Source organism: Arvicola amphibius, chromosome 8, assembly GCF_903992535.2.
Source record: "Arvicola amphibius chromosome 8, mArvAmp1.2, whole genome shotgun sequence".
Taxonomy (NCBI): Eukaryota; Metazoa; Chordata; class Mammalia; order Rodentia; family Cricetidae; genus Arvicola; species Arvicola amphibius.
In genome coordinates, this window is record NC_052054.1 from 125,081,274 (window position 1) to 125,096,813 (window position 15,540).

At 38.4% G+C, this 15,540-nt stretch overlaps 1 protein-coding gene and 1 long non-coding RNA gene across 2 annotated transcripts in view; one reads left to right on the forward strand and one right to left on the reverse strand.

Moving 5' to 3' along the window:
• The window catches only part of Map2 (microtubule associated protein 2), a 268,877-nt gene that overhangs the window by 172,885 nt on the left and 80,452 nt on the right, over positions 1-15,540 (reverse strand). The window contains 1 exon segment of the mRNA XM_042055511.1: positions 15,285-15,335. The gene's annotated coding sequence lies outside the window, so the exon portion shown is untranslated.
• Positions 1,704-13,842, forward strand: LOC119820590. Its single transcript, XR_005286519.1, has 3 exons — positions 1,704-1,745; positions 10,554-10,628; positions 12,459-13,842. It is a non-coding gene; the product is annotated as an uncharacterized LOC119820590 (long non-coding RNA).

The following is a 15,540-nucleotide window of genomic DNA, read 5'->3' on the forward strand; positions in this document are numbered from 1 at the left end:
GCCTGAATATATGTATGTATGTACTCCACACATGTGCCTGGTATATGCAGCAGCGAGAGGGCAATTATAGACAGCTGTGAACTATCATAGAGGTACTGAGCCCAAGTGACATTCCTCTCTCCTTGTACAGAGTGGCACCATTTGTGTAGGAGAAGGCTCCCGCCTCACGCTTAATCATTATTAGCATGCTTTCTTCAAATCCTTCTTTAGAATTCTAATTATATTTACAGGCAAATATGCACTTTAAATAATTCCAACTGAGTTTTAAGGAAATTCAAATCAAAGTGGCACGTACGGGGAGAGAATGCTATTATTAGAGCCTATGGATGCGGGCTCTGCATCTGTGGGTCTGTTGGGCGTGAATCGCTGGCTGTCTATGAGCCTATGGATGCGGGCTCTGCATCTGTGGGTCTGTAGGGCGTGAATCGCTGGCTGTCTATGAGCCTATGGATGCGGGCTCTGCATCTGTGGGTCTGTTGGGCGTGAATCACTGGCTTTCTATAGGGAAGCCTGTCTTCTGCAGTCTTCTGTTCCTCAGCAGATGCTCGCTCTGGGCGCAACCTGAGTGATTACCCCAGAAAGCGCATAATGGCAGTGATTAGGGTCACATGACCTGCAGCATGCTCCTGCTGGTTTTTTTTATATCATTTATTTTTAAAGAAAGGGCAGATGGCCAGGCATTAACATTTGAATGAGAACACGGGTCTTGAAATTGAGCAGCTGAAGTGAAACGCAGCAGTGAGCCGGGAGTGTCCCTTCGCAGACACCCCAAAGGGTAATTACCTTCTTTCATGCTGTCCCTTCTGCTCCTCATGGAGAGGCCTCTGTCCTTCTCAAAGCTCAGCCTGCCGTGGTGCCATCCCCAGCAACACCCTGAGAACTCGGGTCCCTGGGTTTCACTCGTCACTTTCTACTTAACACACATTTGTCTTTGTTTTTAGAATACACTCAAAATATTCAAGGACTCAGAACTGCTCATTGACTACTTTTCTTATAAATGAATTATTTTATTCATTTTACATTGTGAATGCACACACCATTAAAGAATAGCAGATTTGGTTGTGGAAACTGAAGAGAAAAGGTGATAGAAACCTCTATATACTTTTACTTTTCTGTGACCGTTTCTTTTTTCCCTCTTCCAGTTTATATAAATCGGACAATGGCTGCATGAGCCTCAGCTTAGACTCACAAAGAGGGCCCTGAGTCATCTTTTGGATAGCACATGTTCTCTATGTCTCAGATCCCACTGGAGTTGGGATTACCTGCAGGGAGCTCCTTGTTCAAGTTATGGGTTAGAGAGAAGGCTCAGCGCTTAAGAGTACAGTTGTCTTCCAGAGGACCCCAGTATGGTTCCTAGCACCCATGTAATGCAGCTCACAACTACACAGCCACCTACACTCACACACAAACATACACATAATTTTAAAATTAACACAAACCTTTTCAAAGTACAAGATATATATTTCTCCTTCAAAAAGAAAATTGGTTAACAGATGTCTACTGGTGTTATCAGATTTCAGGTTAGTGCTGTGAGTCTTTCTGTTTGTGGACTAGTTTGCTATGTGAGGTCCTTCTGTCTATGTGTTGCTTTTATTGGTTAATGAATAAAGAAACTGCCTTGGCCTGTTGATAGGGCAGAGCTTAGGTAGGCAGGGAAAACTGGACTAAATGCCGGGAGAAGGAAGGCAGAGTTGGAGAGACGCCATGGAGCCGCCACTGGAGATAGACATGCTGAAACTTTGCTGGTAGGCCATGACCTTGTGGTGATATACAGATTAATATAAATGGGTTAAATTAATATGAGTTAGCCAATAAGAAGCTAGAGATAATGGGCCAAGCAGCAATTTAATTAATACAGTTTCTGTGTGATTATTTCAGTTCTGGAAGGTTGGGATGAACAAGCAGCTCCTACTACAAGTTACTGTACTGAATAGGCGCTATTTCCACTTGTGGACTGGTTACTGTACTGAATGGATGGTATTTCTACTTGTGGACTGGCTACTGTACTGAATGGGTGGTATTTCCGCTTGTGGACTGGCTACTGTACCGAATGGGTGGTATTTCTGCTTGTGGACTGGCTACTGTACTGAATGGTGGTATTTCTGCTTGTGGACTGGCTACTGTACTGAATGGGTGGTATTTTTTGGATGTATTAAAGGTTGGGGTTTTTATTCCCTGCAGTCTGGAATGTGCAGTACATTCTAACTTAGTGCTTATTCAACCAAAAACAAAATAAAACAAAAACAATAAAACAAACTGTTTTCTTTTTCTACTATGGTTTTTGTGAGGAGGTGTGCATTGTTTAAAGATTTTATTTATAATCACACATTTCCCCTACAATTTATATCCCAATTAATCCTTTCCCTGGGAAGGGCCTTTCTAGGTAATTTTAAAAGACTGTAAACACAAATTTTTCTATCTGAAAAAATTTAAAAAGATATAGTAGTTAATTTTACTGTCATATCTTCCTCTGATTATAAGCAATCTTGATAATACTAAGGACAAGATAAGATAAATACAGCTATGCAAAGTATTAGCTGGAACATTTAGTGCTCACGTATTAAGATACTGACATTTTTCTTTCATTTCACAAAACCTAAGTATGTATATGTGTATATATATATTCAAAGAGGCTGTTGAAACTGACATCCACAGGAGTATTTTGTATGTAACTACCATATTCACAGAACAAGAAAATTCTTCATATAGGCTAATTTTTTTCTTACATTGATATAGAAAATATACATTCATATGAACAGTTCAGCAAATATTCATAGAAAAATAAAGGAAAGAGGGAAGAGGCAGAGGCAAAGTTCAAGATGCCCCTGGTTTGGTACTCTGTCAGGTGCGCCAGCTTCCCTTCTCATTCCTTTCTCTGTCCTAGGCATCCATAGACCCTGGCCAAATATGTTTTACCACCTGCCCTTCTCTTTTGTGTCTATTTACATCCTGTTTGCCTTTAAAGACCCTCCTGAGATAATTTTCTAAAATGTGGTCCTTCTGAGTCACACCAGTTATAACTTCTCTGCACCACCTCTAAATTTAAGTTTGTACATTGAATTTCACCGAATTCTCAAGCATTTGCTACCAGTTGTATGTAAGCAGTCCCTTTCCTTAAGACTGTAAAGTATTAGAGAACGAAGGAGTAATTTTCAGTACTTCTCAAGCATTCATAGAGTCTAGAATGATTGGTTCTTTGGAATTTGCCAACGGAGGTGTTCTTCAGTATGCTGTCTGACCCTCTCCTTCTCACCTCAAGGAGGACATGGTCTCCATGTCCTTCCTTCTCAGACATCACATCCTCTGGAGGAAATCATCAGCCTCCTTTCTGGACCTCAGAATGTGGCTTCTATCACTATCTTAGCATTATTATATTTAACAAGATGGGTTATTTTCATTAAATATTAAAACTATATTTTGTCTGTCTTTAGGCATCGACCTTGTGGCTAGGACCTTTGTATATAACACAATTTATTCAAGAGACTGCAATTAATTAACCCTCTATTTTATACCCTGTATACAACATAAAGAATTCCTATTGTGCCATGTTAATAAGTACTTGCTATCTTGAAAAATTTCATGCTAGCTGATGGAACATTCATTTTCCCTCTCTCTGCTGCCCTTCAACTTTGTTCATGCTGTATTTCTATGTGGGGTCATGTTACTTCACGACTCCTACATTCAGCTACACTGTTTGACAATCTGAGTAGGATACTATTTATGGCCAAGATGAAGCACAGATACACAGCAAAAGCCATGTGGGATTTATATAAAAGTAGCTCTGAGCAAACCATGACAGACAGCTAGGGGAGAAAATGCTATTCAGTCAAACAGAAGGTATTTGTCTGATAATACTTTGAGAGAAAAAACAAATCAAACCAACCACATTTTAAAGCCATTTTCTGTTTTCTGTTGGCATGTCTTCATATATTGTGATAGAAAGTCATATTACACTTCTAATATTTTCTGTAATTTGTTGTTAAATGATGTATTTGACTTCTGAATCCCTATAATACTTATATAAAAGTGAATATGTTCCCTATTTTGTAAACATAAGATTAAATAAATTTTTGGTACTGGGCATCTTTGATAACAAATAAGGAGGTTTACCAAATGTGAACAGATGTGAGAACTTACAAAATAGCTAATATTTACTCAAGCCCTACAAAGTCGAATGAGCACAGTAGTAACTACAGGTCAGCAGGAAGAGGGAGGATGATATTTTATAGAGGAAAATGAAATTGTTTAACTCCTTTGGGATGAATAATTCCAGTAGATATATGACCAGTCAACCAGCATGAGATGTTTTAAGGTAACTGAAGCCATTATTAACATGGAATAATAGGACTTTTTATGTTGTTCAACACTCATGTGAAACACTCCACTGCATATCTGTAAAACAGCCATCTCTGATTATGTAAATGTAATTTTTGGACATTAACTTTATAGGCTAATTGGACACTTGTACATGTTTTGGTTGTATCACTAGTAAAAGATTTACATTTTAATTTCTAAATATGTAAAACTGGTAGAAAACCCCAAAGGGACACCAAGTCTCAAGGTCCTTCTCTGTAATGTTTCAGCCAGATGGTCTCAAACAACCCTGAATCCCTAGGAGGCCATGGAAAGTTGAGGTGAAATTGGAAAAGGGTTGGTATGTGTAAAGCTGCCCGTCAAGGTAAACGTCTGCCTGCAGTCTCATTTTTCAAATCTATTTAACATGACTAAACAATGAAAAGAAGAAACTTGCGACAACAAAAGAACAATGGGAAGTTGGCGGTCTTTTTGTCCTACTAGTCATGAAAACTGAGTCCTTCACTTCCTCCATGAAAGCACCTTTCCACCTTCAATATAGACTTTTTTTAGTTCATTCTCTACTTTGGAGATGGTATTTGTAGTGGGTGATTTAAAATGCCTTAACGATGAAACCATAGAGGTTTTTTTGTTTATTTGTTTGTTTTTGAGACAAGGTTTCTACGTAGCTTTGGATCCCATCCTGGAACTAGCTCTTGTAAAACAGGCTGGCCTTGAACTCACAGAGATCTGCCTGCCTCTTCCTCCCAGGTGCTGGGATTAAAGGCATGCACCACCACCACCTGGCAAAGAAGAAAACATTTCCCACAGGATATCCAGTGCATGTTCCTGTTACCCACTGCACTGATCATGAAGCCACTGGCCACTGCCATGTGTATTGCACACGTGCTACCATGCCCTTCCTGACGGACACCCTAAGGAAGTTATCCAGCTGTTCCTTAGTCCCGGGGCTGGTGGTTGGTTTTGGATTTGCGTTGACTGTTGATACTTATTTACTGTATAAATATAATTTATCATTTGTATCAAAAAAAAGTTTTCTAACAAACTTACAGGGCATCGTGATTAGCTCTGACAGAAAAGAGGTAAGGAGTTTCCATCTAAAGACAAAGAATCTTTAAGCAGAAATATGAAGCGGTTCCTTGGATTGATCATTCCAAAGATCTCTGTCTTCTAATTTAAGCCACCCAGGATGATTCATACATACATATTATAAGCAAGCAATTACAGTTGGGTAAATATGTCTTTTTCTATTTATTTTTATTCTGTAAAGATCTTTTCTAAATTTTTATAAGCTGTTTCACGCCACAGAATAATGTGTTATAAAAATTATACTTGGTTGTGTGACTAAAGTCTATTCATAAAATGATCAAACTACAGTTCCAAACCTTGTCTCCATTTTCAATTCATATGCTAAGGACAACTGCCTCCATCTTCAGAAGATAAATCTTATTCGACAGATACACAAATCTTACTAAAGGATGCTGGTAGGGTAGGGGTGCACAGACATAGAGACACACGGGTAATGCATTTAGTGCTCCATAGAATGCAGCTCTTCACTAAGAAAATCCGAAGCAATGGTAAGAAAAGCAAACTGAGCAAAAGCTCCAGGGTGTTATGGGATACACCCAGTGACGTGGAAAGAAACCTAGGCCATACTGGTTTGTTATTCATAACGATTGATTTTTCAACTAATGCTTTTATGTTTCTAAATTACTGCCAGGGTTTTCATTCAGAAAAGAAAGGTAATTTCATTTTCTGTGGAAATGAGGAAAAAGGTACATAAGTAAAGACCTTGTATTATTTGCTGTTCCTGTCTCTCTACTAAAATATCTATTTATCCATCATCTACCTAACCATTTATCATCCATCTGTGTACCATCAATAATATCTATCTACCTTCCTAACTACACATGACATATATGTACTATATATTTATCTTCTGATAAACAATTCCTCATTTTCTATTCTGAAATGAATAACAAAGTTAAACAAACCTTAGGTTGATTTATAGAAGCAGAGCAGCAATAATGAATATACCCTTTCAAAAATATAAACACTTATTTTTCAATATGTGGAACATAAGGTAAGAGATTTCTAAATGGATGGGATCCTTACATAATTCAGAAATCTGCTTGCTTTGCCACCCAAACTGTCCTAAGGTGATTTAAGGCTCCAATTTAAGTCAAAAGCTTAGCTGTGTTATTCTATGGTATGGCATTGTTCCTTTCTGAAAAATGTAAGAAAAGAATAAAGATAACTGGTCAGTAAATCAAACCTTCAGCATTGATTTCACAAGCTGAGATTTGATACAAAAATGTGTCCATGGGGTTATCTTTTATAGTCATTTGATACATTTACTCAAGGGAAAGGGGATCCATTAGACCATTATTTTCTCATATGGAGAAAAGCCAAGATATGACACTTGTTCTTTAAAATATTTCCAGTGTTTTTATATCCTATGACATCAACAGCCTCCTTCCTCACCATGTCAAACTGTCAAAAAGGGAGCAATTTTAGGGACATATATTTCTGAAGTTCGTGAGTAGGTCACATAAGGAGATGAGGAGACAGGGAGTCTGCTCGCTCTCCTCCCACCCATCAGTAGACCATGTTCGGTTCAGTCGCATCTTTAGGCCTTTCCTTGCTTGTAATGGTTGTTGTTCTGCTTCACTCCTGTTTTTCACCAGCGCTCATGTGCAGATGCTAGAGAACACATGGGAGTTAGTTCTCCCCTTCTAGCATGTGTATCCCCAAGGATGGAACTCAATGTTGTCAGACCTGGTGACGAGTACCTTTTCTGGCTGAGCTGTCTTGTAGTCCCAGGTGACATGTTGTCAGCAGGAAAACAAAAGCAAAAAAAAAAAAATCCCAAAATAAAACAAAAACCTACCTTTTTTAAGGCAAAAACATAAAAGGATCCGGGGTTCACAGCAGTGATTCTACACTTGGGAAGCTGAGGCAAAACACCACAAATTTACAAGTTGCAAACCAGGCTAAGTTCTATCCAGAGACCCCGTGTCAACAATAAATAAACAGAAGCTGAAAGTGCATTTCTATGTCTCAGAAAGTGGCATAGGAAAGCAGACCCTTCAAGGACTAACTAGTGCTTCCAGTTAGCAATGTGACTCCGGCAGATTTGCATGGCTCATGAAAGTGCTCAGCTAATAATGAAGCATTGAAATAATCTCTCTAGGTGTATTTTTTTCTATCATACATGGATCCAATAATAATATGTGTAAGAATAAAACAGAACGCACGACGGTCACCTTTTTCATACCATTCCTTTTCTAAAATCTCTAAGTTAAACAAAAATGATACTGCTTCAAATGTTGTCTTTTGGGTGATTATGTCTTTAAATCTCTCTTGCTCTCTCTCTTTTCACTCTCTCTCTGCAAAACTTTTTCACCACTAAAAAACAGAATAAACAAGAAAGATTACTGTAATGTATTCAAATAACCAATAGATATTTTTAATTCATAGATATGTAATAAAATTGTTTATTACTTAACATCTTTATCATTTATTGCATAGATGCTCATTGAATGTCTACTTCTGGAAGGCTCTACCAAGGTAGAGAACATAGGGTTTAGATACCAGCATTCCTCAAATAGCCTAGGGTTGCTTCAGGGATAGGCATGGCTGGAAATAGTCGTGATGTGAAGGAAGCGAAGCAGGAGTGAGTGCTTGGAGAGATGTGTGAAGCCATGAGGATAAACACAGTTTTATCCCAAGACAGTATTGGGAGCTTGACTGAGAAGCCTATGGCATTTCTTCCTGAATCACGATGTCTCAAAACAACACCGCTCACCAACAGAACACTAAGAGAACCTCTGTTCCTCATTCCTGAGGTCATTAGGAAACATTTTCTCCTCTCCCCCCCACAGACACACACACACACACACACACACACACACACACACACATTTAAATTACTTAGACAACATGCTATTCAGCTTTTTAAAGCTATCTTTGCTGCAGAATGTCATATTAGAGCTAGGGTGATGGTGCGGTCTTGAGTCAAGCACTTGTTGTGTAAACACAAGGAACTAAGTGAAAGCCCACAGCACTCATGTAAAATAGTTAGGCATGGTAGTCATTCCAAAACCCTGGTGGTGATGCAGAGACACAAGTAGAGCCCAAAATTTGTTGGCCAGTCAGCTAAACTGATGAGCTAAGAGACCCCATCTCACCAAAGAATATATAAGAGCAGATAGGGAGATGTGGCACAAAAAGATGACATAGCTACAATGCTTATGAAGTCATTCTAGTTGAGGTTTTCTTCCCATACCACAGATCATATTATCATGGGAGCGTGATGGATCTCTAGGGTCTCAATCCTGCCCAAGGGACTACTGGCAGCTAAATATTGTTGGGAGAGGAAGCGCCATTCTTCCAGTGCTGTAGTCATTAATTAGTTGCCTTAATTTCGTAAATAATCTCTCACAATGCTCTGGCAAGAAACCATAGATTTAGTGGGTCATGAGCTGACAGAAGACAAGAAAGTGGGAGGGGACAGAGTGGGAAGTGGGAGGGAACTAAGTGGAAAGAAAGTTTTCAGCAGGAGATTAGAGAAGAAGAGAGTGAAGGTGGGGGCAACATTTATTGTACAAATATCTGAACAAGCCAAAATTACTTTTAAAAGTATTGATGGGATAACAATTAAAACCTAGTTTTGTTGGGATATGAAGTCTAAGATAGTGTAGCTCCCATTTTGCAGGTGATACTTTAACCTGGGAACACTCTGCAGACCGCATGAGGAAGGCATCATCGGTCATGCAGCAGTTCAAACAGGCAAAAGAAACAGCCCAAACTGTTTCTGGAACATGGGTTGTAATCAAGTCTTTTGTCAGTAATCTTATGTAATTATTATTGACTCACTCATAGGAAGGCATCTAAGGATTCGAAGTACCAAGAAATCACAGTATCTTCTAACCTCAAACACAAGTGCTTTAACCAACAGCACCAGGAATACTTTGTAGATAGACAGAGAGGGAAGCTTGCACTCACAGTGTTGAGACACTCGTGGGAAGCAACACACGCCACATCATTAGCTGTTAATTCCAAAGACATTATCTGCCTGTAAGGGTAGAAGATGGGTGTTGATGGAAACATCACACACACACACACACACACACACACACATACACACACACACATACACACACATACACACACACACATACACACACACATACACACACACATACACACACAAACACACACACACAAACAAACACACACACACACAAACACACACACACACGTTCTCTCTCTCTCACACATGCTCTCTCTCTCTCTCACTTTCTCTCTCTCACACACAGAGTCACAGTTTTGACAGCATTAGGAGACATCTTTTAATGTCTGTTCAGACATTAAAAATATGATCAGAAGATAGCAGCCAGTTATGCACAACTTCTGAAACCACATGGGGTGGGTACAATTTAATATAGGAATTAAAAAAGTTTGGCAAAAAAGAAAAGATATCAGAGATCACAATGATCAGAGGATAATTTGAAATCAATTAAGTCTTGAATCCAGGGTGTTTCTGGCAGTGCCTGCCTGTGTTGAATCATGAATTCACTGCAGTTTTGGCTTTGAACACACCACATGTACACTTCCCACTGTGTGTACCTTCTCACTCTGGAAGGCCAAATTGCTTCCTGGAATATTGGCTCTAAGTCAGGCCCTGTACATCATAGGTTGTAGAGCTATCGCTGTAGATCAAGTCTTCTTATACAAACCTAACCACGGAAACCAGAGGTCCTTACTATTTCCCTATCATTATGCCTCATCCTGCATCATATTATTGTAATTTTGGGTCATACTGTCTCAGAATGCTGGATTGTAAACATTGCTGTTTGACTTGTTAATTTGATTTAAATTTACAAAAAGTCATTAAATGAATTTTGGCATTAGATAATAATTTCCAGCATTATCTGATATGTCCCTAGTTCTTTTTACTAGTTATTTATGTGATGAGGCATTCTTAATAATGGATTTCAAAATACTGATTAACTCTGAAAAATATTGGAGGAAACCTATATTCTATGGTATCTAATATTCAGCCAAGGTTTAATTCTTTAAATCTTTATGTAAAACTAAGCATGATCATCTTCCTTAATATGAAAATTTGCTTCACATTTTAGTAAAAGGTAAAAATTATACATATAACAAAAGTGTCTTAATTAAATTTCTTTTGATTTAATATCTGTAAATGTTTGATTAATATACTTTTTTAGGATAACTGGAGTAACATAAAAAGTTCTTGGTTGAAATAGGATCAGAGATGAACGTTTAAGACTCCTCGATGCACAGTAAGTGTTTCCTTTATCTTTACATTTTACAAACTATATGACAGTATCAATTTAGAAACAGGTTATTTTTAAAGCAGTAAGACAGAATTTGAAAATCAAAATACTGATTAAAAACATATGATCCTTCTTTTCTAGGTTTTTCAAAACAATATTAAGTCTTGCAAATTTATAAATATTTACAGAAAAGTTAGTGTACTAACTTCTACATCACATATTGAGAAGCACTTCAACTGTAAGAGTGTTCCAGTTGTCACTCTTCCATCTGTTGGGGCTCTCAACTTTCTTCTCTGAAGAACCATGATAAAATATACACTGTTGTCTATTTTTATAACAAATTCTGAAAACTATGAGTGTTACCTTAACAGCATAAGTTGAACAGTCTTCTGAAGTAGAAAGCAACAAAGTCAGTAAATTTAACATTGTTTAACAATTCTATATAAAATGAAAGTTATGCTGTTCAGATTAATATTTAATACCTCATGACTATTCCTTAGTTAGTATATATTTCCTATCTGGGGCTGTGGAGACTGGAGGGGAGCTGTCAAAGAGCTTGCAGCACAAGCTTGAGGACCTGAGATAGCATAACAGATGAGATTGGCCACTCTGTAATCCCACCGCCAGGGTTGTGGAGTCAGGAGGAATGGCTACTAGTATTTGACCAGTTAGCTTAATCTAATCATCTCTAGACCAATCGGAGACCTCAACTTAATCTGCAATGTGCATGAGAAATAATACCTGAGGTTGTTCTCTGCCTTCCACACACATATGTACCTATATGCATCTTGTACACAAAGACAAGTGCACACAGACACACAGACACACACACACACACACACTCACACATACACATATACACGTTAGCAGCTCAAAGAACTCTCACATGTTTGCCACTTTAAAGGCATTGATTTTCTTAGATGACAGAATTTTAAAATTGATAATAAATATGAAATTAAAATAACCCTCTGAGTGGAAGGATTTTGATAGCAGTGCTGTTTATAGAGTAAGATATTAGAGATGTCTGTCCAGCAATGGGTAAGAAGAAAGTTATGAGATTTTTGGGTCGTGGTAGAGTAAACTGCTTAAAAATCCTATTTTCAACCAACTGGAAGTGACAAAGCTCAAAGTTTATCTTCAAGTTTGTAAAAACAATGCACGAGGAAAACTGGGGAGCAATGCACTAAACTGGCAGCGCTATTAACGGTAAGAACAGGAAACCATGGTTTTAGGGGCCACCGCCGGGCTCTGAATGCTGGAGAGAAACGCTGCTGGTTTGCTGCCCTGCTCCCTGGATGTTACGTCAATTCCCTCATCCACTAACTTCAGATGATTTTAAATGTCTTCCCACGGTGCAATCAGAAACACCGCGTTTCAAGTTCTCACCTCTAAGCCCACCACTTCTGAGGTAGAAGCAGGAGGCCTCTCAGACACATAGTGAGAAGGAAGCCAGCCTGGGGTACATAAACTTTGTCTCAAACAAATAAAGAAACCCACCAAATCTATTGTTTCTGATGAGCTAACATTTTTTTTAAAGTCTTCTATGTCTATCTGCTTTTTATGAAGTATTATATAGATAACTGTTTATTAGACTTAAGACCTGATAATGGAGATTTAAATAAGCTTCCACTTGTTTGTATACTTTATCTCAATCAGAGTATTTATTGAAAATATATATTATTCTGATCTTTCACATCTTGGTAAAACACAGTATGTCCATGTTCTCACAAAGGAAACCCTCAACACTGATGGTGGGTAGGAAATCAAGTTTAGGCAAAACGTGCATTATAACTTTCTTGACAAAAATGTATTTACTTTTAATCATTTCTCTTTCAGAAAAGCACTCACAGCATGACAGGATTTAAAATTTCTATTTGGATAATACAATGAGACAAGAAGGGGGAAGAATTTGATTCAGATACAGATACCTGGCAAATCTCTGCCCAGACTTCTGCTTTCTGTTTACCACGTCTAAGGGGATGTGGGAGTGGCTGCAAGAAAATGAATGGAGTGAGGAGAAAGAGAAGGGGGTGGAGCTAGCAACCCTGAAGGGTTTGTTTGCTCAAAGCTATTAGCTCTATGGAAGCTTACTATCTTGCAGCTAAATTTAAAAACAGAACTAGAGATAGAGGGAGACATCCGCATGGCTAGATAACGATAACGCTGCTCCCGGGTACAGTAGGCTGCTAAACGAATTAGAGCTCCAGGTATGTTACCATGGGAACTGTTTGGGAGGTGCCAGAGCAGCCTCCACACAATGCAGGCTCCTGTGAAGCCACTCAGCTGCCCACAAGAACTAGAGGTTAAGACCCTAAGGCTGAGGACACCACACACCATAGCTGGAAAGCTGGACAGAGCTAAGCTGGAAACGTCTTCCTTGATGGCAAATTTCCGTAGGGCTAGAGGTGCAATGGAAGCAGGTGGAAGAAACAAGGCCTCAATGGATGCACCAAGCTGTGAACCCTGTGGACTGCAAAACCAAACCGACAAGCAAGCTGTGCCCTCCTGCTCACAAATAACACAACTGCTACGGGGGAAACCAACAGCCCCCGACTGAATTTGAGGCCTACTCCTCAGGAGACAATCTATGCCTGGTACTAAAAACTCATTCAACAATAATGCCTAAAAATTCATGGGCACAAAGAAATGAACTTACTACTCCTGAGCTAAACTGACATAGCATCTAACTGTCCTTTAAATGTCAATATTAAACACACAGAGAAATGTGAACTCTTGGTCTCAATCCCAGATGTTCCTCTTTGCAGCGAATCCAGAGTCATGACTGTGATCCTGACAATGAATATCTAAGGAGAAGGAGAATATAAAAACCAAGAGGCCAAAAGAAGGGCCATGGGAACCCTCTGGGTAAAGCATCGTCATTGCAGTCATGAGTTCTGCAGCTCTAGTCATTTGTACTGGGCCTGAACGAGACAGGTCCTAGATGGGGCAATGGTTTGTGGGGCTCGATCTTTTACTCAAGAACTATCGACTACTGATGAGTTCTAGGACAAATAGAGTCATTGTCTTCACCTGTCCATCTACACCTGAGCAGACCAGGCTCCAATGGACAGCCTGAATCTAAAGCCATACAGGCAGGTTAAACTCAGTGGGTCACAAAAACAAAAACAAGCAAAAAAATAGATAGAAATGTTAGGGAAACAATTGTAGGCAAGGGTTTGTTATAGACAGGAGTGGTAAGGAGCTAAAAGAGGATAGGAGATAAGAGAGACTGATATGTATATATATATATGTATGTATATATATATAATTTGTATACGTGAAATTGTCAGGGTTAATCCAATTAATAATAATAATAATAATAATAAAGTAGCATATTTTAATACATATAAATTTATTTAACCTATTTTGTAACAAAGGAGTTATTTAAAACGAAGCCAGACTAAGCTAAGTATTTCCAGCATAGTCAACTCAAAACTATATAAATATACTATAACATGATTTATAAAGACTTAAAATAATTCTGAGCAAATATTTTGCCTTATTTTTCTTTACTAAATACCCAAATATCAATAGATGTAAGTCCAACAAGTTTTATATATTTAATTTCATACAGATTAAAGAACCATTTCTTAATTTAATGGTTTAGAAAAGAACCATTTGTACTTGAAAAATATATAAGAGCAAAACTTTCATCTGAGGGAGGAAGGGTGTGTGTATATATGTTACTGGCAATAAGAAAGTGACATCAGAATTGTGACCAGAGAAAGTACATATTTACTGTGTGCCTGCTATATTAGGCATTTCAGCTTAAAGAGTTAAATATAGAGTTTAAAAGGAACATTTCTGGTTAATGTAAGCATGAATGAAAACCCAGTGTTTTCCTTTAAGTTATTCATTAACAAAAAGTCCATGCACAAAGCTTAGCAGTGCCTGGTATTCTGATTTTTATGAGCAACAAAAATCTTCATTGCTTTCAGGGCTTAGTTTATCATTTTATTTTTAATTCTGAATTCATTTCTAGAGAAGACATTGGAGATGATGAACGGACTCCCAAGACCATGGGAGTGAGGGTCCTCTGAGGCTCTGTTACTACTCCACACTCATGGAAGCTGTTTTAGAGTGGCCTGTACAAGACCAGACTATGGGAGTGAGGGTCCTCTGAGGCTCTGTTATTACTCCACACTCATGGAAGCTGTTTTAGAGTGGCCTGTACAAGACAACTAATGAGAGCACAGAACAAAGGAAGTGGCATCTTAACACTGCGCCGATTAACTAGTCTGTGATTCACAAACGCACTTTCAACTCTGTTCTTAGGTAATGCATTCTGTGTGAGGACCAAAGTGTGAAACCAAATGTGTTTTCCTACAAATTCAGAAAGCAAACCATTCTTTCAAATATATAAGCCATTCTTTGTTTAATTGTTTGAAGGAACTGAAACAAGGGTGCTTTTATTTCACCAAAATTTAGCTGGTAGGGTGAAAGAAGTAAACATTCAACAACTAAAGAAATTCTACTATAAAAACAAACAGCCCTGAGAACCATGTTTATTAGTAAACCAAGAGTGTGATATATATAGTTTTACTCTAGCCCGCTCTTGGTCACAGTTGGCCAGGATATCCAGAACCGTCAAGCTAAAGAGTCCAAAGCCATTGTGAAAGCTCTCTTCACCTTGTTCATGATCAATACAAGCAAAGCACTGACCTTGATTCCAGCCAGCAGTCACAATATAGGTCAGATCAGATCAATAAAAATCTGAAAGGAAAGGAAAAAAACAGCTCTATTAGATTAAATCAGTCAGGTAAGTTAGTCTTTCTTTGTCTAAGGAAGAAACCGGAATCAGATGCTAGACAACTTATTCCTCATGCTCTAAAATGTACTGGCTGACACGGACTGCTGTGCAACACACCTTGCTTATGCAGAAATAACATTTTAAACTCAAAGTAATTTTTAGGCTTCA